This window comes from Rhinolophus sinicus, chromosome 15 (genome assembly GCF_057876585.1).
Source record: "Rhinolophus sinicus isolate RSI-liver-muscle chromosome 15, RSI-T2T, whole genome shotgun sequence".
Taxonomy (NCBI): domain Eukaryota; kingdom Metazoa; phylum Chordata; class Mammalia; order Chiroptera; family Rhinolophidae; genus Rhinolophus; species Rhinolophus sinicus.
Genome location: NC_142515.1, coordinates 16,954,950 through 16,978,736, shown reverse-complemented (window position 1 = coordinate 16,978,736; position 23,787 = coordinate 16,954,950). Strand labels below are relative to the sequence as shown.

Genomic DNA, 23,787 nt, shown 5'->3' with positions numbered 1-23,787 from the left:
AAGAGTTTAGGAAAATGCTTTGGTTTTATGAGAAAGAGGATTTAACAGTGTTTCTTAAGAGCTAAACTAGCCAACAGAAAAGATGACATCAAATTATAGGCTCTTGCCACAGAAAGAGGGAGGCTTTTCTCTCTTTTAAATTATCTTAGTTTTCATTTTTTCAGCTAAATCTTTAGATGTAAGTTTAACATACATATGGAAAAGTGCACAAATCCTGAGGTGTGCAGCTTGATAAATGTGTAACCTCACCTAGATCAAGAAATGTAACACCAGAAACAATCAACCTGATGTGTCTTCTCAGGCATCACCCTTTCCCTGCACGCTTGCCATAATCCTGACATGTATAATCATTTAATATCTATTCCTTTGTATCCAGCTTCTCTTGCTCAACAGTTTTTCTGTGAAATTCATCCACGTTGTTGGATGTAACAGTAGTTCTTTTCATTATTGTGTGTACTTGTCCATTTTATGAACATTGATATTAATGGGCTTTCAAATTGTTCCCATTTTGGGGGTATTAAAAATATTTATGCCATGAACAATTTGGTGCATGTTTTTGGTGTCCATAGGTATGCATTTCTGTTAGGTGTATTCCTGGGAGAGGAGTGGCTGGATTACAGGGCATGTGTGTGTCCAGTTTTGCAGATAATGTCAAACGTGTTTCTAAAATATTCGTACTAATTGACACAAGGACTCGTATTAAGAGTTCCAAATGTTCACATCTTTGCCAATACTTGGTATTAACAGTTTTTTGTTTTTATTTTCATTTCAACCATACTGGTAGGTAAATAGCAGTTTTTCAATGTGGGTTTGATTTGTCTTTCCCTGATGACATGATGATGATGGCACTTCTTCATGTATTGGTCGTTTGTATGTTCTCTTTTGCAAAGTGCCTGTTCAGATCTTTTACTAATATTCAAAATGAGGTTGTCTTTTTTTGTTACTGATTTCAGTGGATTTTGTAATATATTCTAGGTTATCTTTCATTAAAGTTTTATCAGTCTAAAGTTAATAGTTCTCTCTCCTCTTCTGTACAATACAAGGGTCCTAAAACACTTCAATTCTCCATTCCCATCTTATATGATATTATTGAGTAGGATTTTAGTTCCACCTTTTAAACCCCTACACTTATTATTGCTGTTACAGTTTTATATAGTGTTTAAAATATTATTTACCAATTTCTTTGCTCTTTCTTCAATCTCAGTTCTTCCTTCAAATTTTAATTTCTTTCTGAAATTCATCCTTTGAAAATTCCTTTGAGTTTATAGAACTCTTTAATGAGGCAATGTTTTTATTTAACTTCCTCTTGAAAGTTAGTTTTATTTGATATACAGTTCTTGGCTGACAGTTATCATCTCTCAGTACTTTGAAAATATTATTTCTGTGTCTTGTGATTTTTTTCTTTTGATGTCCACTGCAAATTGTCAGTCCTTTACAGGTGATTTGTCTCTGATCAGCTCTAGAAAATTTATAGCCACGAGTTCCGTGAATATGACGTCTCCCCCATTCTCTCTCTCTCAGGAATCTCCAGTATGTCGAACTTCTTTACTCTGTCTCTTAGCCTCTCATTCCTACGTATTCCACTTCTTTATCTCTCTCTGTGCTTCCGTCTGGTAAGTTTTTTCAAATCTATATTCCAATTTATTCTCTTTCTGCTGGGACTAATCTCCTGTTTAATTCAGTCATTAAGTTTTTCAATTATTATAGTCAGTAGTTTTTCAAATCTACTGATCTTCTTTTATAACATCTTGTTTCTCATGCTTCCAATCCAATCTTTAAGGATTTTAAACATTGTAAAAATACTTACTTTATATTCTGTGTGTCAATATTCCATTGTCTGCAGTTCTTGGGGAGGGAGGTGTTCAAATTCTCTCTTTTGTTTACTTTTGTTCAATGTAGGTTGTTTACTTATGTGCTTTGTAATTCTGAATTTTGAACTTGGCAGGACTTTTATCTGTGGGAATTCTTAGGCAGCGTATTTTGGGAGCACCTTTCTCCAGACAGGATTTATGTTTTCTTTTTGCTAGGTGTCACGGGGGTGCTACCAACCTAAGACCACCTTGTGTTACTCTCTTGGCTTGGGGTTTTCTGGACTATGTTGGTGTATAAATTCAAATTCTGAATTCTTGGGAGGGTAGACCTGTTGTTAAAAGATTCTCAGGGGAGACTTTCTTCTCCCACTCTGCATTTTGGAAAAGACATGTAAGGTTTTTTGGTTGGTTGGTTCTTTTTTTTTTTAATTCCATCTGTTGGTGGACAGATTCTTTTTTGTCTACCTTTTAACTGAGGGCATTTCCTTTCCAGGACTCTGATTTTATGTTTGTGTGTTGGCAGTTGATAACAACTCTCTGTCTTATAGAAAGAACTCTCTGCCCCCATAACTTGTGACTTGCAGAAAACCTAGTTTCTGTTTTAGCAATTTTTTCTTCACAACATTGAGCTCATCATTTTCAGAAGACCAGGCAACTTTCATTTTTTACTTCTGACCCTACTCACCCTGGCAAATTGACTGTGATTCTTTCTTTCATAAGTTTTAAGCTGTTTATATTTTTTGTGATGCAATTACTTGTCCAGATTTTTTTTTTTTTTTTCGGAAATTACTGAAATGAAAGTATTTTTTGAGTATTTCTTAATAATGATATCATCTATATAATGACTTTATATTGAGAGAGATGTGTATGTTTAGATTCCTCTTTTGAGCCCTAGGTACAAAAATTTGTTTTTAAACCGATGAATCAGAATGCTAATACTAGAGCAAGCAGATTGCTCTGTGCTGACTATACAAACACTGGTTTAGATATACCGATTGCTTTCTAGTTTGTCTGGTACTTCTTGACTTTTGTGTCAAGGCAAAGGCCAAGGACAGTGTCCTTTTTCCAGGTCCTGTAAGAAGGTACTAAGTAATGCTTGGGAGAATCAACAGATTGGATTCATGTACTAAATCACCTGCAAAAAAATGTTGAAATATCTTTTTGCCCCGCTTTCATTTCTTGGGGTGTAGCAAAGGCAATAAATAGCTGTTAAACTTGAAATTGAAGAAAGTAATTTGCTTCTGGCCCAAGGCCTTTCCAAAACCCTTTCTGTAATTTCTAGCTACATGATTGAAAAATATAGCAGTAAATGTGTATTATCTTACTGCTTCCCATTTCTTTTTTTCTTTCTTTCTTTCTTTTTAAACAGCACCTCCAGAGTTACTAGTTTGGGCCTTCTTTCTCTCCTCCAACTCCCTTTTTTTTAAATTTAAAACATCATGTCATTTATTATATTGGGCCAGCAGGAATCAGTTGAAAGGGGTTAAGAGCTGTTTTAGATTAATGGCTTGGCAACTTGGAAGTAGCCCACAAGAGTCACAGTCCTGCTTATCTTGGAGTAAGTTTTAAAAACTTAGCCATTGAAAATTGTTTCTCTAAGCTGCCAAATTGAAAGTTGGAGTGAAGAAAAACTTTACACTGATCCACATACCCCCAAATTCTCGTCAGTATGCTTTATGGGGATCTTGTTGTTTGAAGGATGGCAGAGACCACAGGAATAAAAGCTTGTCATGACAATCAATAAATAACGCTGCTCTGGGTTTCCATGGACTTTATAGTGTTTTTTTCAAAGTTCTCAATTTTTCATTTTCATACATAAGGTATTTACTTCTCTTTTAAAAATATTTTTAAAGTGATAGCCATTTATTACATCTTAACTTTTTCTACATTCGGAAAACACCCTTCTTTTTCCTTCTCCCTTTGTAGGATTGCACAACCTTTCAGTGAAACAAAACCAAAATTGTTCACTTGCTCAGAGTTCCCACCCCCTTGAAATAAGCCACATAGCTCCCTGTGGGTGCGTCTGGCCTCACAGGGCCCCACAGTTACTTGATCCTTCTTATCTCCAGTCACTCTTGGCTCCTTAAGTTGTCTCTTCATCTGTTTTCTTAGCTCCTCCTTTTCCCTCTTCCACCCAGTTTTTGTACTGCTCTAGTCACCTCCCTTCTCAAAGGCTCAGGAGCAGTTCTCAGGGGTTGTTTTTTTCTTTTCCTTTGCTCTAAATATTCTGAGGAAGTGTTATGTGTGTTACAAACAATGCTTGGTGATTAATTGTGTTTTTCTTTTTTCTTTCCAGCCCCACCCATTAAATCTACCATGCTTTTACTTGTCAGGATTTGAGTCCATAAGGTATGGTGTACCTGTGCTAGGTTGACCATGTCTTTGTTACTGACCTTGGTATTACCTAGAACATTCTTATACCTCCTTGCGTGATGATGTGGTGGCAGATTACAATTTGAGTGGCTTCAAGATAATTGGTCTTAATTATTTCTAAGTCATTGGTTAGTGCAGTGTAAGAGCAAGCATTGGTCTAAGAAAAGATATAAATGGCTTTAGAGTTTCTTTTCTTAGCATATAAGTCAAAATATTAGGATGAAAGCAAAAGCGCATGGCACAAAACTGTGTGGTTAGCTAGTAGATTGTAGGGTTCTTGGAGCTTAAATTATACAAACCACTGTAAAGCTGTTAACTAGTGACAGTTTTGATTTCCCTTTTGTATTAGTTGAAGTCTGTGATCCTTTTATTTAAAGTAAAGCCAAGTGTTAAAGTACAGGTTTATTAAGTATGTTATCTTTCTGCCAGGGTTGTACATACCACCCTGTCCCCTAAATACCTACTCATCATTTTAGGACTAAGTTCCAGTGTAACTTCCCAGGAACCTTTCAAATTGGCTTCTTTATCTGAGTCTGTAATACATGTGTTATAACGCAGCAGCACAATGTGCTATATAATTGTTCAAGACGCTGTGTCTCCCTTCCCCTTCCCCATCTCACTAAGTTGCTATTGGCTTAAGATAAAGGATGATGTCTCATTCATTTCTTGCAGTCTCCATTATACTACCCCTCAATTGTAGCACATAATAGGTGTTGAATAAATTGTTGCTAAAAGAATAAATGAATTTAAGCAGAAAGTAGACAGATTTAATGAATTGACTTACCAACTTGGAGTTTAAAGATAAAATTTTTTAATCTAAAATGAGTAGATTAAAATCAGTATAGCCATAGATTTGGCACAGAACAAGTTGTTATTCTCCAACTTTAGTAGTATTTGGGGGCAGAAAGTATGATGCAGCAAACTGAACTGCTTCTAAAATGCAAAGAAGAGATGTGTTTGTAGGCCAGTCCTCATTTTGTGCTTGTTTTAGTTTTGATTAAACGCCCTATCATGCTACCAGTTTGCCTGAGGAAATAGAAAGGTGGCAAATCTACCAACGATCTGAAGATACTTTCACTGAGGGCAGGTGGGACTGGAGGGGTTGGGGAATGGTGGTGAAGATGGGAAGAAAATTTCTAAACCTGGCTCTTGCCTTGTCTAAGCCTTCAAGAGCTTAGGGTAGTATTTGGGGAGCTTAGGGTAGTATTTGGGGACTCAAAGCTTTGGTTTTAAAAGATAGGATGTGGTTCTTGCCATGAATGGGCAGCATACATTTTAGAGCTTGATTTTGGAGAAGTAAGATCGTTAGTCCTGTAAGTGAAAGTGATTTGTCAGCTTGGCCACCTACCCATCTTCTAGCAGTGTGTAAAGCTAAGTACTTGATTTTTTTTTAGATGAGAATACTTAAATTTCCCAAGATTTAAAAATTTTGGTATGGCTTTCTTACCAAATTGTCTGGGTAAATTATTTGAAATGTGAAACATACTTTTCCAACTAAAGAGATTTTTGTCTCATATTTAGAAAAAGTAACAATTGAAAAATGCCTCCATAGTCCTATACCCTTAGATGGAGCAGATCAAAGCAAAAGTAATATTTTTAACAAGAAATTGCATATGGCGTGAAATGTTTCATATGTTGTGTGTCCGTGTTATATTTTATTTTTACTTGTTTTCAGTTCTGTTTTTGGACTTTAACTCAAAGTAGAAATTGTTTGTGAATCCAAGTTTTTTAATAGCAGATATATACAGAGGGTACCAAAAATATATACATTTTAAAAAAGAAAAAAACTGTATTAAAATTGTAATAATATACCGGGGGTACCAAAAAAATGTATACAAGTGGACACTTTGGTCAGCGTTGCTCAAGCAGTAGTTTGCCGTAATCAGAAGTGTCTGGACACTGATGGTAACCACTTTGAGCACCACTTGTAATTGCAGAAGTCAAATGTGACTTGTATTCATCTTTTGTTATCGGTATATATTGACTATTATAATTTTAATACAGTTTTCCTTTCTTAAAATGTATATACATTTTTTTGGCACCCTCTGTATATATATTCTTCGCTTTTTATTCTGTGTGTTTTTTATGAAGTCTGTGTCTTCCTCTAAGAGGTAGTTAATAAAATGTGTTGTTTTTGGAACTTATACCATGGTAGAGTCAAAGCCACACACTGTTTTTCCACTTCAAGTTTGGCAACCTTCAGATACAACACAGGCTCCCTAGTTTGGTTAATTTTTTTTAAGTGGGGATCATGCCTAATCTTCAGACCTAATGATTTACTGAATTTCAACCTCAGGCTTATTAGGCTTAACTCACCAATCATTGTAGGCTCTGTTGTATACATTTTATTTTATCCAGAAAAAAACCTATTTGAGCACTAACTATATTTCACTTGTTCTCAGCGGTGCCTTTTCTATAATTTTTGCTTCCTCTTTAAATCCTGGATTACCTCTTTTTACAAACAGCCATCTATCAGATATTAAATAGGCAAATGACAAGATTCATTTGCCATCCACAATATTTTTTGAACTGGCCCTGGACTAGGTCCGGGCCCTGCCCTCTGTTGCTCACAGCACGTGCGAGAGCTGTACCCTTGATCAGACAGTTGTGAGTCAGTGTGTAATGAGTGCTGTGTTGGAGGTAAGCCAGAGGGCTGTGGGATTTGAGGCTTTCGACTTCAAGGTGGAGGCTTTCCTTCACAAATCCATCTTTGCAAGGGAGGCAAAACCAGGGTATTCCTAAATGGGAAATTACAGATCGTAGCCAGCGATGCCCGCAGACAAGAGTTGCATTTCACCAGCGTGGCGAGGCTCTCATTATCTTCTGAAGCATGAACACCACGGTCAGCATTTTTATCATGGAGTTATCCATGTTGTATCACTTCCAAGAACAATTAGTAGGGAGGGTGGGGGGAAAGCCCAAAGAGAGTAAGAGCTACTCTTTAGTTCTCCTGTGATTCTAGGGCCATCTCTGACTTAGGTTTCATAACTCCAGGATGGCAGACTATCCCGTGAAGATAACTCCTACATAGAACTCACACACCTCGTCTCACCTCAGCTTTGGTTTCTTTTTGGTCCAGGCCTTTTTTGATTCCCTTGAGTTTTGCACCCTCAGCTGCATCTCTTGTACTGTACTGTTTGGTTGCCCCACAATAATCTGGGTTTTCTTTAACCCAGAGCTTCCCCACACTGTAAAATAGCCCTATTATGAAAATCACTTGTGATGAAAAATCATTTCTCTACATTTTATCTCCATTGCCACTAGTTGTGTGACCTTATTTGTTTAACCTCTTTGAGTCCCGGTAGTCTCAGCTATAAAAGGAGCATAATAATACTGCCTGATAGGGTTTTGTGGGTGGTATATGGGTGAGTATATACAACACACAGTGGTCTGCGTTATTCCAGTGGCACTTAAACTGCTTAGCAGCAGTCACTTCTCTGAGAGCACAAAAGTTTGTACACAGTTGGCTTTTAATCTCTTTTTCATTTCATGCCTTTTAAGATGCCCTCGGATAATCTCCCTGCCCCCTATTTTTCTGGCATTTAGCATTCCGTTTTGATGAGTGTTCAGCCTTAATTTTTAGCTACTTTGATCGTAACTGAATACCCAGTACTCAGGTATATCCATTCAGCAGACACTTGTGGGTGGTTTCAGTGTGCGGTGCTCCGTTTTAAGTAGGGGAAGGAACCCATGCAAACAGCCAGCTGGTATGAGGAGTTCTGGAATGCTGTTATTCAAAGCTATTATGGAGGCACAAATGACAGAACTTTACATTTGTTCCAAGTAGATCAGGAAAGTAGGTTAGATTTTAAATGGGCCTTGAATTCTCACTTGGTGGATAAAAGGAGGATCACACAAGGCAACAGAGCTGTTTATAGAAAGACAGGTGAAGATATAAGTATCTAAGGTATAAGCAATCAGCGCGAAGTCAGAAGTCTGCGCTTCCCTCCCCTCCTGCAGGCTCCAGCTCTGTCACTGCAGGAAGGCTGGAAAAAAACGGCTTGCCTCAGTAGTGAATAAAGAGTTCTGTTTTATTTGTTTTTGCTGGGTTTTTCTTTTCTTTTTGCATTTACAAAATGAGAAGCGAACATAAGGATAGAACAAAAGCTTAGAAGCAGTATGTGAATGTACATATTCTTAAACTGTGCCTCGAACGTCAAGTTTTCCTGTGTTTCTTTCCTTTGATCACTTAACTACATGCCAGGCACTGTGCAAAGGTTATCTCCTTTAACCCACACAACTGTATGAGGTAAGATTTCCCTTGCTTTTTACCGATGAGAACAGCAAGAGTCAAAGGAGTTTAAAGAAACTCGTTTCAGATGCATAGCCTGTAAGTAAGTGGAGAGCCCTTCCTCGGAGCCAGCATTATCTCCAGAGCTTCAGGGCTTTTTATCCTAAAATGAAGTGTGGAGCTGCTGCCCAAGAGTCTTAGACTAGGCCCAGCCAGTCAATTACTGACCAGTTAGATGACTGGGCCAGGCAGCCAAAAACTTTCTAAGTCTTATTTGCTTCACCTAAGAGGTGGAATAATTGGAGCAGATAAGGCTACACTTCCTTTTAACTTTATGGTTTCTTCTTAGGCTCCTCATGCCTGATCATTTTGTACAACCAAGTATACGTTAAGTGATGTAGTGGAGAATGTTCTAATGCACGAGTTGCAAAGGCATGGCTATTTGGAATTGTTTAAAATCACTTTTAAAATCGAAATAGTGATTGTCTCTGGAGAAGTGGGAGAGGGGATTGCCTGGGAAGAGGCATGAGGGAACTTTCCGGAGTGAAGGTAATGTTCTATCTCTTGATAGGAGTTTGGCTTAGACAAGCGTACACTTACATTTCTGCATTTCATGGTATGTAAGTTTTACATCGAAAGAAAACAAGCCATAAGCAAATATTGAACTCTAAGTAATACATGCTGAAGTATTTGGGGGGTGGTATACTGGTATCTGTAATTTACTTTAAAATGCACTAAAAATAAGAGAGCTTAATGGATGGATAAAGGGATGGATAGACGAGGTATGTGATAAAATAAGTATCGTACAGTGTTAATGTACTTATTTTGTAGACAGTGTTAATGGTAGAATCTAGGTAGTGCTTATGTGGTTCTCACTGTAGACTTCTTTCAGATTTGCTGTATATTTGAAATTTTTAATAATAAAAACATAAAATTAAAAATATTTTTATAATAAATTGTTGGGGGGAATCACTTTGAAAATGAGTTGATACTTTCCTATCAGCAGCCCCCTCACTTGGAGGGTCTTCGTTAATGCCACCCCGGCTCCGGTTAGACTGTCCTGAGTATAAGTGACTTGATTTAAGCAGCTCAGAGACCTTTTCTTTCCTTGGCCGACCTTGTTGGTTGGGAGGTTCCTTCCCTTAGACATTTCAAGTCTGAATGTCCCCCAGGGCTGAAGCTTGCCAAGCAAAGCTCATCCCTGTGGCTGTTTGAGTCACTAATAGTTATATTTCAAGAAGTTAGTGTCACTGTCAGCCAAAGATAAAACTTCAAACTCTCCCACCCCAAATATCCCCTTGATCAGATGATGTTAAAGAAATAGCCCGGTTTTGGTTTTGTACTTTGTTTTCAGTCTGTCGCATGTTTGAGATGACTTGCATTTCTCTAACAAATCACACTTGGTGCTTTCACAGCACTTTAGTTGGAGACAACTTCTCATTGCACTGGTTTGAGTCCTGGCACTTGACAGCATCTTCATTCTGAAGCATATGGAGTGCCGCTCTTGTGTTGGAGCAGAGGTTACCTTTTCGTCAGTGGTTAAGCCCCAGCCCCTAGTGGTGCCCAGAATGAGTGTCTGATCCAACTTGTGTTTGACAATGTGAGGTCATGAGGAGTGCATGGATTCTTGTGCAGCAAAAGGGGAGAACAGTGAATTATGTTAAAACAGTGAATTCAATCATGGGGATACTTCATTTTACATATATAGAAAAACCCAGTAAGATAGCGAAAATGTGTTTTGAATTATTTTGTTGTAAAAATGTCATCTTTCTCTTTTCTCTAACTTTCGTAGCAGTAATTAATCGCAAGTCATTTTACATACTGAAAACAAGTTTTTTTATGTACCGTATGTTTGAAAATATACCAAAAGGGCATTTTACAAGATTGAAATGAAACAAATATTTGAAATAAAATTAGAGGGCAGGAAGAGACGGGGACAGAATACTTCTTGAGTTGTACATGAGCCCATACTATAGTTTTTAAGCCTCTAGTACTCAGTAAAGGGTATTTTTATTTAAATCCACAATACTGATGGGGCGAGGGAAGAAATTTGATTGCTTGAGAGTTACCCTAGAAGACTAGATCTATCTGTAAATTTACATGAATCCCTGAAACAGGCAGGTGTGTGTGAGTGCCAAATAATGTCTGTGAACTAACCAAGAAAAACTTGCTTTTCTGCATGACTGTGGTGAAAGCATTGGCTCCCAACAACTTTTACGTTTATAAGGATTTTTTTTTTTAAGGGACTAGCTACACAGTGGGTAAGCAGCTATGTAGTAGAAAAAGTATTGGCTGATTTAACATACCGGGGGCATGTGGATTCCTAAGAATGTCACACCTTGTCTATGCCAATAAATCAGAGTGTCTATTCTTGATACTAAATCTGATGTCATTGGTAGCTTTTCTTCTGTATTGGAAGGGTGATATTCAGAAGGGAGAATATTTTTTTCATGTATTTTGCTCTTTCTGTGATTAGGGTGTTTCTATGGAGGTTTTTTTTCTTTTCTTTTTTACTTTTTTAAGCTATGAAATAATACTGGCAAGACCCAAGAAAGCTAGATCTGGATTTCATTTTGTCTCTTCAACTCTGTGTGATCTTGTGCACATTCCTGACGTGTTACAAACAGCTTGTGTCTCTGAATGTGCAGTATCAATTTTCAGTGGTGAAAGCCCCAAAAGGAAACAGACTGATTCTTCCATGCACAAACAGCTGGGCAGTTGTGGATGGAATTAATTGCTGATATATATTGGCTGTGTTTTTCTTCCCTTGTCATTTCCTTTGCAGCTGCAAAAGTGAAGTTTGACTTGAAAACAGACATTTCCAGCAGTGCAAATCCAAAAAGTATCAAGATGGGATTCTTCAAATACAGTATCTAACTGCTACCTTTGCGTTGTTCCATTTGGGGATGAGATAGGGAAGAGCAAACAAATGATTTATAATTACATATGTGGTTGAAAAATAATTAAATCAGGCAGTTGGACTATGAAAGGAGTGTTTTGGAATGGGTTGATTTATCGCATGGCAAGAGTGACCTCATAATTCAACAAAAGGCTGGGTCAGTCAGCACCCCGTCCCTAGGATCCTGAAAGAGGGTGTTCTAGGCCATCTCTCAAAATCTCAAAATGGTCAGTACTCCAGACTGATTTATTGTTCCAGTGTGAGGGAGCAGCGGTTGGGGAGGGTAATGTGACAACATGTATCATTGAAAATAATATTTTCCTGTTTTTATTCCCCAAAGTCTTTTCCATAGTTTGTTTTAAATTCTATGTAAATTATTATATAGCTTATTTTTACATGCTTGTGTGTTTTACTGAGAAACCTATATTTTTATTTCATGAGTTATAGGAGTTCAATTAAAAGTACCTGTTGGTTGTGTCTCTGTGCATATTCAGATAGTAGTATTGATTAAAATCACTGTTCAATAATCAGATGTTTGGTAGCAGTTTCAATAAATTATTTTAGACACTATTAAAGATTTTTAGACAGTATGTATACATTCTACTGAATATCTTATTTGGAAATCCAAAGTTTTTAAAAAATCAAAACACTGATGAAATTATTTTTAAAAATGAGTGATTACAAAATTTTATACAGCATGCATATTAGTGATTTCTACCAAAATAACTTTCTCATGTATGTGTTCAATATTCTACTAAAGCAAGTCCGTAAATCAAATCCCTAATTTTTGAAGGCAGCTCTTGCTAGTTAGTTGATAAGAAAATGCTTTTGTTGTTTCCACGTTGCCAGGAGAACTAGGACATTGGTAGAGAAGGGTTGGGAATGCTTATGTTCATGTTCAAGTCCCCTATTTTGGCCAAATAGGCCAAAGTCAAGTTCTGGTGTGAGCAGTGTGCTGACACCTTGAGACGTGTAGAAGCTGCTGCTGCTAAACTTAGAAGCTGGCGTGGTTGGACTTCCTTTGTAGTAGTCTGCTTCCACCTAGCATTCTAGTCTGTTGGTTGAGCTGTGTGACCTACCTTGCGTTTTATCTTTACTTTCTTCAAGAAAAAGAAAGGCGTCTGTATTTCATTTCATGGCAGGAAAGCAGATCTGCAAACACGAACTTTCCCCGTTTCTTTGAGGAGGGTAACCAATTAACTTTGACTCTGAGGCCCTGAAAAATGGTTGTGGCTGTATTAACGTGCAGTTTGCTCTTGCTGAAGTCGGCCTGGGTGTGTTGTTTCCCCCAGAGTGGGCTCCACCCTTGCTCTAACCGCATAGTGTGTGGATATCTCGCTGTTTAAAACAAAGTTCACTTTTAGGGCAGCATTGCATCAGAATTGCCACACAAAAACCAGCTTAAGAAATGTACAGCAGCTTCAATTTTTTTTGTAAGTAATGGATGGTCTTTTGTAATACTGATAGTACACAGCTTAGGGGGAAGCATAAATAAGATAGATGGTTAATTTTGTGCCAGCTGCTAGTAACATGCAATACTCTTGGGGAGGAGCCTGTGGCTTTATCACTCAACTAAATTTTTTCCTATTAGTTCACTTGTCTGCGCTTTTTTACTGAAGCAGTCTACTGAATTATTGTTGTTTTTGTTTTGAGAATGACTTTGACTGTTTAAGCTAAGGAAAATACTGGTAGTTTCTTAAATGTACTTAATTATTTAACTTAAAAATGCATGAAGTCGTGTTCTGCACTGAATTTATTGGACCCATTGATAGCCTAATCTGGCAATACTGTATTTCGAGACATCATGGCATGAACTTTGTGGGTAAGAGTGGGTTCATTGATAGAAAAAAAAAGGCAGCATCTAAAGAGCCTTTATTTCTGTCATAATGAGGCTTTGTCCTGTTGCTGTTGGGTATTTGTCAGAAGAGTTGGGGAGGCTGCAGCCCCAAGTTCTGTTCCATGCCTTTCTGTGCCTCTGTTCTTTCTAGAGTTTGTGACGTGAACGGTAAGTTGAACTATAGGGGAATCATTGTTATTCAGTGAGGTCCATGTTCAGCAATTTTTTCTTTGCAAATGGGGGTCTGACTTTTTTCCCCCGTTGCATATTGGGGTTCTGTTTATAGCTGGCTTTTAAATGCCTGTGAAGTATTTAATTATGCACTGACCAAAGTGGGCACATTGGGAGAGAGGCTGTGCTCTGTGATGTCTGAACTGACTGTTTTCTTCCTCTGGTGCATGTTCACTGCGTACACTTGTGCGGTAGACACACCCATTTGGTACGAACAAGTGAACCACTTGCCTCAGTTGAAATCAAAGCTAAATGTTGAAATGGGTAGATTTCCATCAAGCTTGCAGGCGTGACATTGTGTCATCCTTTTCGGACTTAGACTTCTAGCTTCCTTGCTTCAGCTTCCTCTTTGTAATTTGGTAGTTAGTACTTGTGTTTAGCTATTTGCTAACCTCAGAGGGATGTAAGAATAAAGTAAAATCCTTGTATCATAGAAAAAAGCACTAGCCTGGGACTCAGATGATTTCCTTTGGACACTAGTTTCTTCACCTGTAAAAGTAAGCATTTGGGTTATCTCTCTAAGATCTTTTCCAGCTTAGCATATCCTAATTATCTTTGTAAAGATGCATGCCTGTTCCAGAAATGCTAAAGGAAATGTATTAGAATTGAGAAAAAATGTTTAGATGTTAACCCAAAATCATTCTTATAAATGACATGAAAACTAAAACTTTGCTTTGAATAAATTGTGTATATCAGAAACTGTGGAAATTTACTATTTAATATCTAAGCAGTAGAATTAGCTGTATAAATCATTTCAACAAAATCATGTTCAAGTTGAGATTAGGTGACCCTCTTGTCACAAGTATTGTATAGACATTTCATTAAACATTGCGTATAGTCAGTTTATAGTTATTGTGTAGCCTCGGATAAGTGGTTTTCAAACTTTTCTGCAATGTGTTTTGCTCATGACCCCAATACATATACTACTTCATCGCTGAAATAAATTTCTCCTACGCACAGAAAACACTCTGTTATCTTCTGTTCTATTTCATATAAAAAATTGTTGATTTCAATCCACTGAGCTAGATGATCTCTGTTGTCCCTTTGAATTCTAGGTGAACACAGTTACTCTTAGACTTTTATAGTTACTCCAGAGCAAAGCTTGCCAACGAATTTGCTATTAAATATTGAAATTAGAAGATTTTCTAAATAGATTTTACTTGGAACTTTTGTAGAAAGTCAATAGTTAATATCTCCAGTAATTCTTATTTTTTTTCTTATAATAATTATGTAATATGAAGAAAATGGAGTGAATTTTTTCGTCAAGCCATATGTAGTTGCCCCCAAATCCCCTTCTGTTTACTCCAGTATGCTATACAAATTTTATCTTATGTATGCAGGCTGTACTGGTGAAAACTAAGGCACATACCCTGGTGTGAAGAGGGTTCAGACATCTTCTCTAAAGAATTAGATATAATGTGTCATGTAGATTAGGTGCACAGTATCAAATTACCATTGATAAACTCCATCTTCATCCTCCTCACCAGATTTTCCAGGGCTCTACAGAAGTTCCCTTCTCTGCTTTAATGTACTTCTAAAAAGTATTAACTTTGTAACTTAAAAGATGTAGATGGTAAAAAGATGAAACAAAGGGCATATGACAAATGTCTCTTTCCCAACTTAATTCCCAGAGCCCTACTTCCCAGGAGGGAATTTCTTTATTTTTCCAGAAAATTCCTATGAATATGAGTGGACATCTTTTTTAAATCCAAATTATACTATGCACACCATTATGTATCTACCTCATTCTTTTTAATGGCTGTATAGTACTTCAGTGTATGGATAGATGTACTATAACTTATTCATGCACCTTTTGATAGCTACCTGGATTATCTCCAGGTTGTGCCCTTTCTCCCTCATCAGATACACTTATGCTGTCAGTCTTCTCTCCTACCTCCATTCTGGGACAGAACCCAGAACCCAGGTGTTATAGGAAAGGGGTGATAGTGCTGTGTGGACATGGAGAAACCCCTCACCGGCTTCTCCTCCTCCGGCGGGAACACCAGAGGTGGGTCCCTACGGCCCCAGCCCTTCATGCATGGGGAAGAATGTCCTGAAAGTCACTTTTCAGCAGATGAATGAGGGAACGTTGGGTTCAAAGTCCAGTAACTTGAGTGTGATATTGTGGGCAGATTACCTAACCTTCTTGTTCCTCAGTTTTATCATCTATAAAATGAGAGGTTGGAATTGAAGAGTTTTAATGTCCCTTCCAACTGTAATAGTGATCTAGTATTTCTGTTGGAATATTGATTTAAGCTATGTAACCCAAATTATATGAAATTTCTGTTATTTAAATTCAAAACATCTTTTGTGTATATTGTGTGGTCTGTAATTTATTTGACCTGCCATATGGCCTAAGCTATTTGAAAGTTTAAGGATGTAAAAAAGTGAAGTTGAATGTTATACTATATTTTACATAAACTCTCCTTTTTAAAATGTCAATTTCAAAAGCATAAAACCTGTTCCAGAAGTAGAAGCAAATCCTTTTATCGAGCTAGAATACTGGAGAGAAGAGTCTGAGTGAGGTGATGTTTGTTTTTAAAATGGATCCTTGTAATTTTCATTGAATCTAACTATTCAAAGCTAATCCTGAGGGCTTTGAAACTTGGCTTCAGCCGCCTTGTTTAAATTGTTTTCACATTCTAGCCCTCTAATCCATCTCCTTGTTTCACTGAATGCTAAAATTGATATCGCTTGACATAGCTAGTTTTCTGATTTGGTGCTGAGGAAGCAGCCTTAGAGGTGAACTGTACACTCTCATCCTGCCAGCAAAGTTATCAAGTTACACAGCAAAGTTATAAAGTAACAGAAGCAGGAATTTTTTGCTGTATCACACACATAGGTTATTTAGCATTGCCTGTTTCACAATTTTATTCTTGTGATTCTGTCAAGTGACAGCTGTCCTGAAAGCAAAATGGTATGAGAACTTCATCGTTTGATTTGCATAATTACAGCAGGAAGGTAAAAAGACATTTTCTTGGCCTGGAGGTAGGGGAGTCTGTATGTATTTGTATTTGTGGTTACCCTAGCTTCTTGGCAGAAGGCTTGACATACTTTGAATAAGTATACTTCTCTAAAACCTGAGATGTTATATATTATCCAAATAATGCTAGGTAATTCTAAGACTAGTATTCCATGTTAATTTTCGTATATTAGGCTGGTGCAAAAGTAATCGTGGTTTTTGCAATTATTTTTAACCTTTTAAACCGCAGTTACTTTTGCACCAACCTAATAAATTGTTTGACATGCGGTTTGGTTTAGCAAAATGTATTGAGGACCTTCTAGAAGCCAAGCTCTGCGTTAAATGGTGGGAGTACTTAGATGACAGAGAAAATCTCACTGGAATCTACTAAAATGACAACTGTTCCTGTATTTCTTCCATTGTTGGAGTTTTCTAATATCCACTGGTAAGTGGAACTGGGCAGAGAAAGTTCTTCAAATTTGAGTCTGTGAAAATAGGAGAAAACAAAGCATACGTTCAGTATTTAAAAAGGGGGTCTTCATGTCTGGTTAGAGCAGTGTCAGTTACTGTTAAGGTACACTCTTGTGTGTGAGTCTGCTGGTGATACCAGTTTCTCACTAATCAAGTTCTAAACAAAATAAAGCTGTGGTGTTTGGACTAAATGAGCCTCGCTTTTGGCCTTCTGAGATACAAAAACCTGTTACAATGATGGTACCTCAGATATTATAATGACTTAAACAATTGCTTGTATGAAATTAACCTTGAAAATGGTCACACTGTCTTGATGACACATCCCCATATCTTTGTCGGTACCCCATCCATTGTGGTATTTATGACTAAGGAAATTCTCTATAGTTAGAAATATACAGGATGCTGCTGTCTACAGGATGTTGAACAAACTTTGTCTAAAACATTTTAAATCATTTTAGAAAAACAATCCTATGATAGCAAAATCAGTCAAATAGAGTATAGTTTGAGCTGAAGCAGAAAGCCATTTTAAACAAGAGAGACAGAAGAAAAAGTCTAATCATGCCGCTGGTCTGTTACCCAATCTCAGAAGGGATTGCTGTTTCTCCTTTGGAGCTCAGCTTTTGGCGAGGGTCCTGTGACAGTGGGAATTCGCTTCCTATCAGGAAACGCTGTTTTTCAATGTATTATCTTGTTGAGACAACCACAGTGAACAATAGGCTATTAATGTATTAGAACAACAAGTGTCATAACTAAGCCAATATTTGCTTTGTTTTGAGTGTTACCCTAAAAAAAAAAGAAAAAAATTTTGGCTGGGCTTCAGAATACATTTGTACATTTGACCATCAGTAACTGCTGGAGATAAAAGCCATGAGTTAAAAAAGAACAAAGAAAAAAGTGCTTTAATGGTGGTGATGAACTTTTGCAGGTTTACTCTACTCACTTCCTGTCTACAGAGAGACAAGAATAAATTAAATAATTTCAAATACATCTTTCAGGTATGAAAAAATGACCATTTAAAAGTCTGTTTTGACTTTTGGAAGCCACAGCAAGAAATTGGTATAAAGAAAAAAAAGCCTCCAACTCAAGTTCTTTTATGAAATATCAAACCCTCTTATGAGATATATCACATTCAGTTTTGGATATTATATTTAAAATGATTTGATAATACTGTTTATTTGGGGGCTGACAGCTTTTTAAAAGCTCTTATATTCATAATGATTAGGAAGAAGAAAACTTCATTCAAGAGGTGGTCGGTGTTAATGTCAAGTCACTAGTCTAATTATGTGATAAGAATACAATAAAATTTCAGAGCTGGAAGGTAAACCTAGAAGTTTCTGATTAAACCACCTCATTTGATACATGAAGAACTTCAGACCTTACCTGTTCATTGAAATCTTCCTTTGCTATCTTATTCCAAAATTCTGTTTATTAGCAATTCTCGACAATTCTTGGAAATCTTTTTTCTCTTATTTGGTAGTTGTTATCAACTGGTTTTTACTGTCACTTATCTTCCACGTTGTTGTGTTTTAGTTCTCTCTTCAGTTAAACCGGAAAGTCCTTAAGGGCAGGACCTAGACCTGTGCCTTTTATCACCTCATCCCTTCACCTAACGAGTGGTTTAGTGTTTGCTGTTTGAGTCAGTCAGTAGTTTTTGTGATTATTTCAAGATGACATTTTTGTAGCATTATTTGTACCTGGTCTCAAAAGTCAACAGTAAGGAAAGATTTGTGTTTTATAATTTCTATTTTTGTATCTTCGTACTTTGTTGTGATTACTTTTCAGTCATCTTAAGACATGTCATATGCAGGTCACAATATTTACTACCTCAACCATCTTGGATACCTGGCCATTCTGATCAAACCATGATTAGCCCAGTTTTCAAGGGTCATCTAGATTCTCTGCCCTAGTTTATTCTGAGACAGATAGAGAATGGGATATTATGAGTCAACAGCCCTACTCACCTCACTCAGTTTAATAACCCCTATTGAGTAACTTTAAGTGGATGGTAAAGAAAGGAAAAAGATGTTGACCCAGTTACTGGGGCAGACAGACATACTCAAATAACTTAAAAGCAACACAGAGTGATAAAGCACTTTGGGAACACTAAGGGGAGGCTAATTCTGTTGGAAGAGATTGGGGAAACCATGATGGAAGGAGATGGCTTTTGAATTAAGAACTCCAAATATGGATTAAAATTTGGATGGATGAAGATCAGAGGGGAAAACCGTTCACATGTGTGAGAAATAAGGTTCGCAAAGCCTCAGTCAGGGAAATGTCTTGTTTGGGAGAGGAGAGGCATCATTTCCCTCTAAGTCTACGGGGGATAGACATGAAGTCTTCTTCATCCTGTTTTCAGACCTGAATTGTAGAAACCCCCAGACTGATTCCGAAGTATTTTTTTAAGTTAGGCCTCTAGGATGCTTTTTCTTTTCTCTTGAGGGAGGGGCTAAGAAAATGGTGTTGTGGTAAATTATAGTAGGTAGTTTTGTGCTTCTCAGTTGTAACCGTGAACCCCAAGGGTTGTAGTGTCCATACCACCTGTCAGTTGTTTGAAATAACACTTGCAACCACTTTACAACTGTATAGAACCCGTCCTTAACAGTAGAGATCAAAAGTAGACACAAAATATTTACCAAACTCAGGATAGCGACTTAAGTTACTAAGCACCGCAAAGCTTGCTTTTTAATTAACAGTAAAGTACTTGATGTAAGTCCAGCTAAATAAGCACTGCAGAACTAAGCTGTGAATCTTGTCTTTGAGAGCTTCCGAAAAATAAGAATTCTGCTCCCAGCCTGAGTTTGAACTATAGCAAGCAATTTAAGTGGACCCTTCAGCATGTGTGAAGTGGGCACAAACAGCTGACTCATACAGTTTACTGCTGTGAAAGTTTGAAAGGGAAGCATTCTCATTATTAAGAAATGGTGTGTTTAAAAAATAAATTAAAAAAAAAGGAAATGGTGTGAATGGCCCTAAATTCTTATGAAAACACATTTTTAAAATCTGTGTATTTTTAACACTGAATGCATATCTACAAACCCCTTAAAAATCAAGAAATTTGAGCTTGAGGCATTAGGTGAATTTTCTCTTTTACATAAAAATGAACATTTCATTTAATTTACAGTAGCTTCTGAAATTAGTTCAATGCACAAACCTTTAGTTAAAGGAATTTTTTAAATGCAGTTCATGTTTTAAATCGTTTCTTATAATGACATCATATCTACATTCTATGTATCATATGCTACTAATGTGAAAAGTCTTGAGTAAGATAAATTGAGGGACTTGGGCAAGTCACAGTCTCTTTTGGGACCTGTTTCTTCATATAGAGAAAAGAGAAGGTAGGACTAGATGTAATAATATCTTCTATTAAACTCTAACACTTTTAAATTCTAAAGATGCTATTCCTGTTTTGGTTCTAATTAGATAACAATTTATTTCTTGGAAGAGTTGTTATTGGAATTACAGTTTTGTTTCTCTGTCATCTTTACAAAGATAGTCTTCATCCTTTAAAATCTGCATTTCTGTTTTTGATAAACTTTCCTCCATCAATTAAATGATGGGTTAGTTAAATGCTTTCCCTTTTTCCCTGAATTTGACATTAGACTTTTTAGGTCTTCTTTCAGATTTTCCTGTTTTTTCTCACTTAATACGTGCAGGTATTAAGACTTCTGTTTCCAGCTATGGATTAGAGACCTGGGTTGTTGACGCCATCTTCCCATAATCTCCAGTCTCCTCACTGTCTTCATGTCAAAAAAGAATTTTCTCTTATGTAACTTAATTGTCATAAAATATCAAAATGTATGCACACATTTTCAAGATTTATTTATATCAACTTGGCTTACTTTTTAAGGTTAAATCTTATTTTATACCAGGTCAGAGCCTAGACCTTAAACAAATCAACAAGCCTATTTAGCAACAATTCCTAACACCGTTCTAGATGAATCTGTAGGTTAGGATTTAGGGGTCTTAAGTGGGGAGAAGGGCAGAAATACACATGTCAAAAGATTTGCTAACCTGAGCAAGTAGCTTTTTAAATCCACCTTTGCTTAAATGAAAAGACATTCCATCAGACTAATATTTTATAATTTGAGGACTGCTTTAATATTGTTTCAGCTATGATGGAAGCAGCGGAGTCCCGTACACCTTTAATTTGTGCTTGGCATTCATCATGAATCTTCATGGAGTTTTACAAAGAAATTTCTATTCAGAATCTGATGTAACAAGAACATTCATATCTTCTTGCTTCAGACTTTCATGAAAACATTATTTCTCAGTCTAACATTGTAGTGTGCAAAAGTCATGCCATTGTGAAGACATCTGTGTTGCATTGCCATTACATATATCCAATGTTCAGGTTGCTATTTTGATTTTTTATTTCTAAAGGGCTGACCTTGATTCAGCAAAGGTGTGCTATCCACATTGTTATGATGGTAAAATGCCTGCTAAAAATAGGTATTATTGGGATGGAAATTCCATTGGAACAGTATGTTCCATTGGAACAGTATGTGTACTAGTTTCCTAGGGCTACCATAACAAAGTACCTCAAAATGAGTGGCTGAAAACAACAGTTTCTGAGACCAGAAGTCCAAGTTCAGGGACTACCAACTGCTAGCTTCTGGTAGTTGTCAGCAGTTCTTGCTGTGCTTAGGCTTGCAGATGCATCAGTTCAAGCTCTGCCTCCATCGTCACATGGCTTTTTCCCCTGTGTGTCTCCTCTGTGTCTCTGTGTCCACCTTTCTCTCACTTTTCTCTTATAAAGACACTAGTCAGTAGATTTAGGGCCTGTTCTAATCCAGTATGACCTCATCTTAATTTGATTGTAAATTAAGACCCTATTTTCAAGTAAGATCACACACTGAGGTAATGACATGAATTTTAGGGGACACTACTCAACCCAGTACTGTACGTATTATTGAACTTTAGATCTAAAGATGATTCACTTGAAAAAGCTAGTTTCACAAAAGTAGATTTTTTTACAAAACAGATTTCTGAGATTGATAATTATCTCTCTTCATGGACTTCCACTTAAAACTGTTTTCCAATTTCTAAAATGACAAGTTATTTTTGAAAGTGATTTTCAGGTACTATCTGTGCTTATTAATAAGTTGTATTTTCATGGCTTAATATTAGACTTTCCATAGGGTGGGAGGTGGGGGACAGATGAGATGTTGATGACCTTAAAATCCTCCTTACTAGCCGAATCTGAAAGTAGGAGCTCCTTCAAATCAGACTTCTTTGCAGTAACGATGTATTGCGTTACTTACAACTTTTGGATTGGTTTTTGCAGCTGTATTTTATAATTTATAGCCATAAAAGCCAAAAATCTTTAGCTGGAATACCTGAAATAGGAGATCAAAATGAACTCTTGGGATGTACTCATACCCTGTGTTCTTTAACTTTTGGGTTTTTTTCATATTTTCCTCTAATTTTTAAAATAAGGGACTTTGCCTCGTTTTTTGTGTCCTTCCAGCCTCCCTCATGCCCATCATTGGTCACAATGACCACATTAGGGATGGTCCATTAGAAGTACTGTTCACAGGCACAAATCAATTTTCTAGGTTAGCTTTTTGGGTGAATGTTTGATTTTGCAAACCTCAACTCATTTTTAATAATGAGTTTTGTAGGATTATTTGCATTTCTTCAGACCGAGGGACTAGAATTTCTTGAGTTCAAAATCTTTGAGAAATAAGTAGGTGTCAGATTGTAATTTCAGAGAGTTAAGTTTTCTATATTACTTGTATTCTGATACTCACTTTGGAAAGTTTCCTGGTTTCTAGAGTAGATATACAGTAATAGGTAAGAGTGAATTTGACCTCAAACATTGTTCTCAAGAAAATGTCAAAATCAAGGGCTTTAAATTTTCAAGCTCAGTGCTGCACAAATAATTAAATAGACTTTAGTTCATGAAGTATGTGAGAGTTTATATTTCTTTAAAAAAAAAAAAAAAAAAGCTTTTTGCCCAGAAGGGGCTGTGTTCCAAATAGTAAAGAACCAAAGGCTTAAGTTATGTCCAGAAATTGAGAGCAATGAATCTTTCTTTAAAAATCATAATCTCCAGTGATTCCACTTTTTAAAACCTCTCATTTATCATGAGCTGTCAAGTTCTGAATAGTTTCCTGGATCTCAATTTTTAAAATTTCACTGATACCAGGGGACTTAATAACAGAAACTAAATGTCCGAGAGTCACATTTGAGTAATCAATCCACTTGTCTCTGTCAACTTCCTCTTAGGAATAAAAAATAAAAATTCCTCCTTTTTTTTTTTTCCAGCCATTTCCAAAAACTCCATATTGAAGACAAATTATGACTGAGGGAATATATACTAAGTTTTCATCATAATTTGCAGAAAGGAGGGAAAGGCACCAAGGCCGTTGTTTTGGGGTTCCTTGACCTGAGAGATTGCATCTCTGGTTGATTGTTTTACTCATCATTTTACAAGACTACATTTTTATTTATTTAAAAAACGGTTTTATATTTGCTTTTCCACATGATTCATGTTGGGAACAATTTGAGCTAAGTCTAGATAATGATTGAGTTTGGACTTGAGAAAATATACTTCCTCTGAACCTTTTATACGTGTTTTCAAGTTTGTGACTCTGTCCCTTGCATGGCCATTATAATCAATACATTTATAATGAAAGATCTGTTTTTCAAGTTACCAGTGAATGTTATTTCCACTCCTACCAATAGCTAAGCAAGTAACTGCCTCTCTTCTCCCCAATTCCTACTCTTCAAATACAGAAGTCTAGCTCACTTTTCCCTACAACAGGTAATGTTGAGCAGTAAAATATTCTTCATCAGTTATTGGAACTTTAGTGAGAAAGAGGTTAGATGTATTCTCCACTTCGTCCAGCAGTTACTGCCTTTAGTCTTTGGATCACCTGCTAAATGTTGACCTAGCAAGCCCCTACTTGAAGTTTTTGTACTTATTGCTCTGCACTTACATCTTGAACAATGTACATTATGATTGCATCT

General features: G+C 36.7%; 1 protein-coding gene across 12 annotated transcripts in view; it reads left to right on the top strand.

The window, feature by feature from the left end:
- Positions 1–23,787, top strand: part of ADD3 (adducin 3) — a 109,041-nt gene that overhangs the window by 44,529 nt on the left and 40,725 nt on the right. Inside the window, exon 2 of one of the 12 annotated variants that reach the window (XM_074339077.2) lies at positions 4,108–4,160. The exons of 8 other annotated variants lie outside the window; for them this stretch is intronic. The gene's annotated coding sequence lies outside the window, so the exon portion shown is untranslated. Of the gene's footprint in view, positions 1–4,107; positions 4,161–12,609; positions 12,748–16,323; positions 16,344–23,787 lie in introns of those variants that run through there. 3 more of the 12 variants (XM_019725098.3, XM_074339083.2, XM_074339079.2) reach the window with 3 other exon arrangements.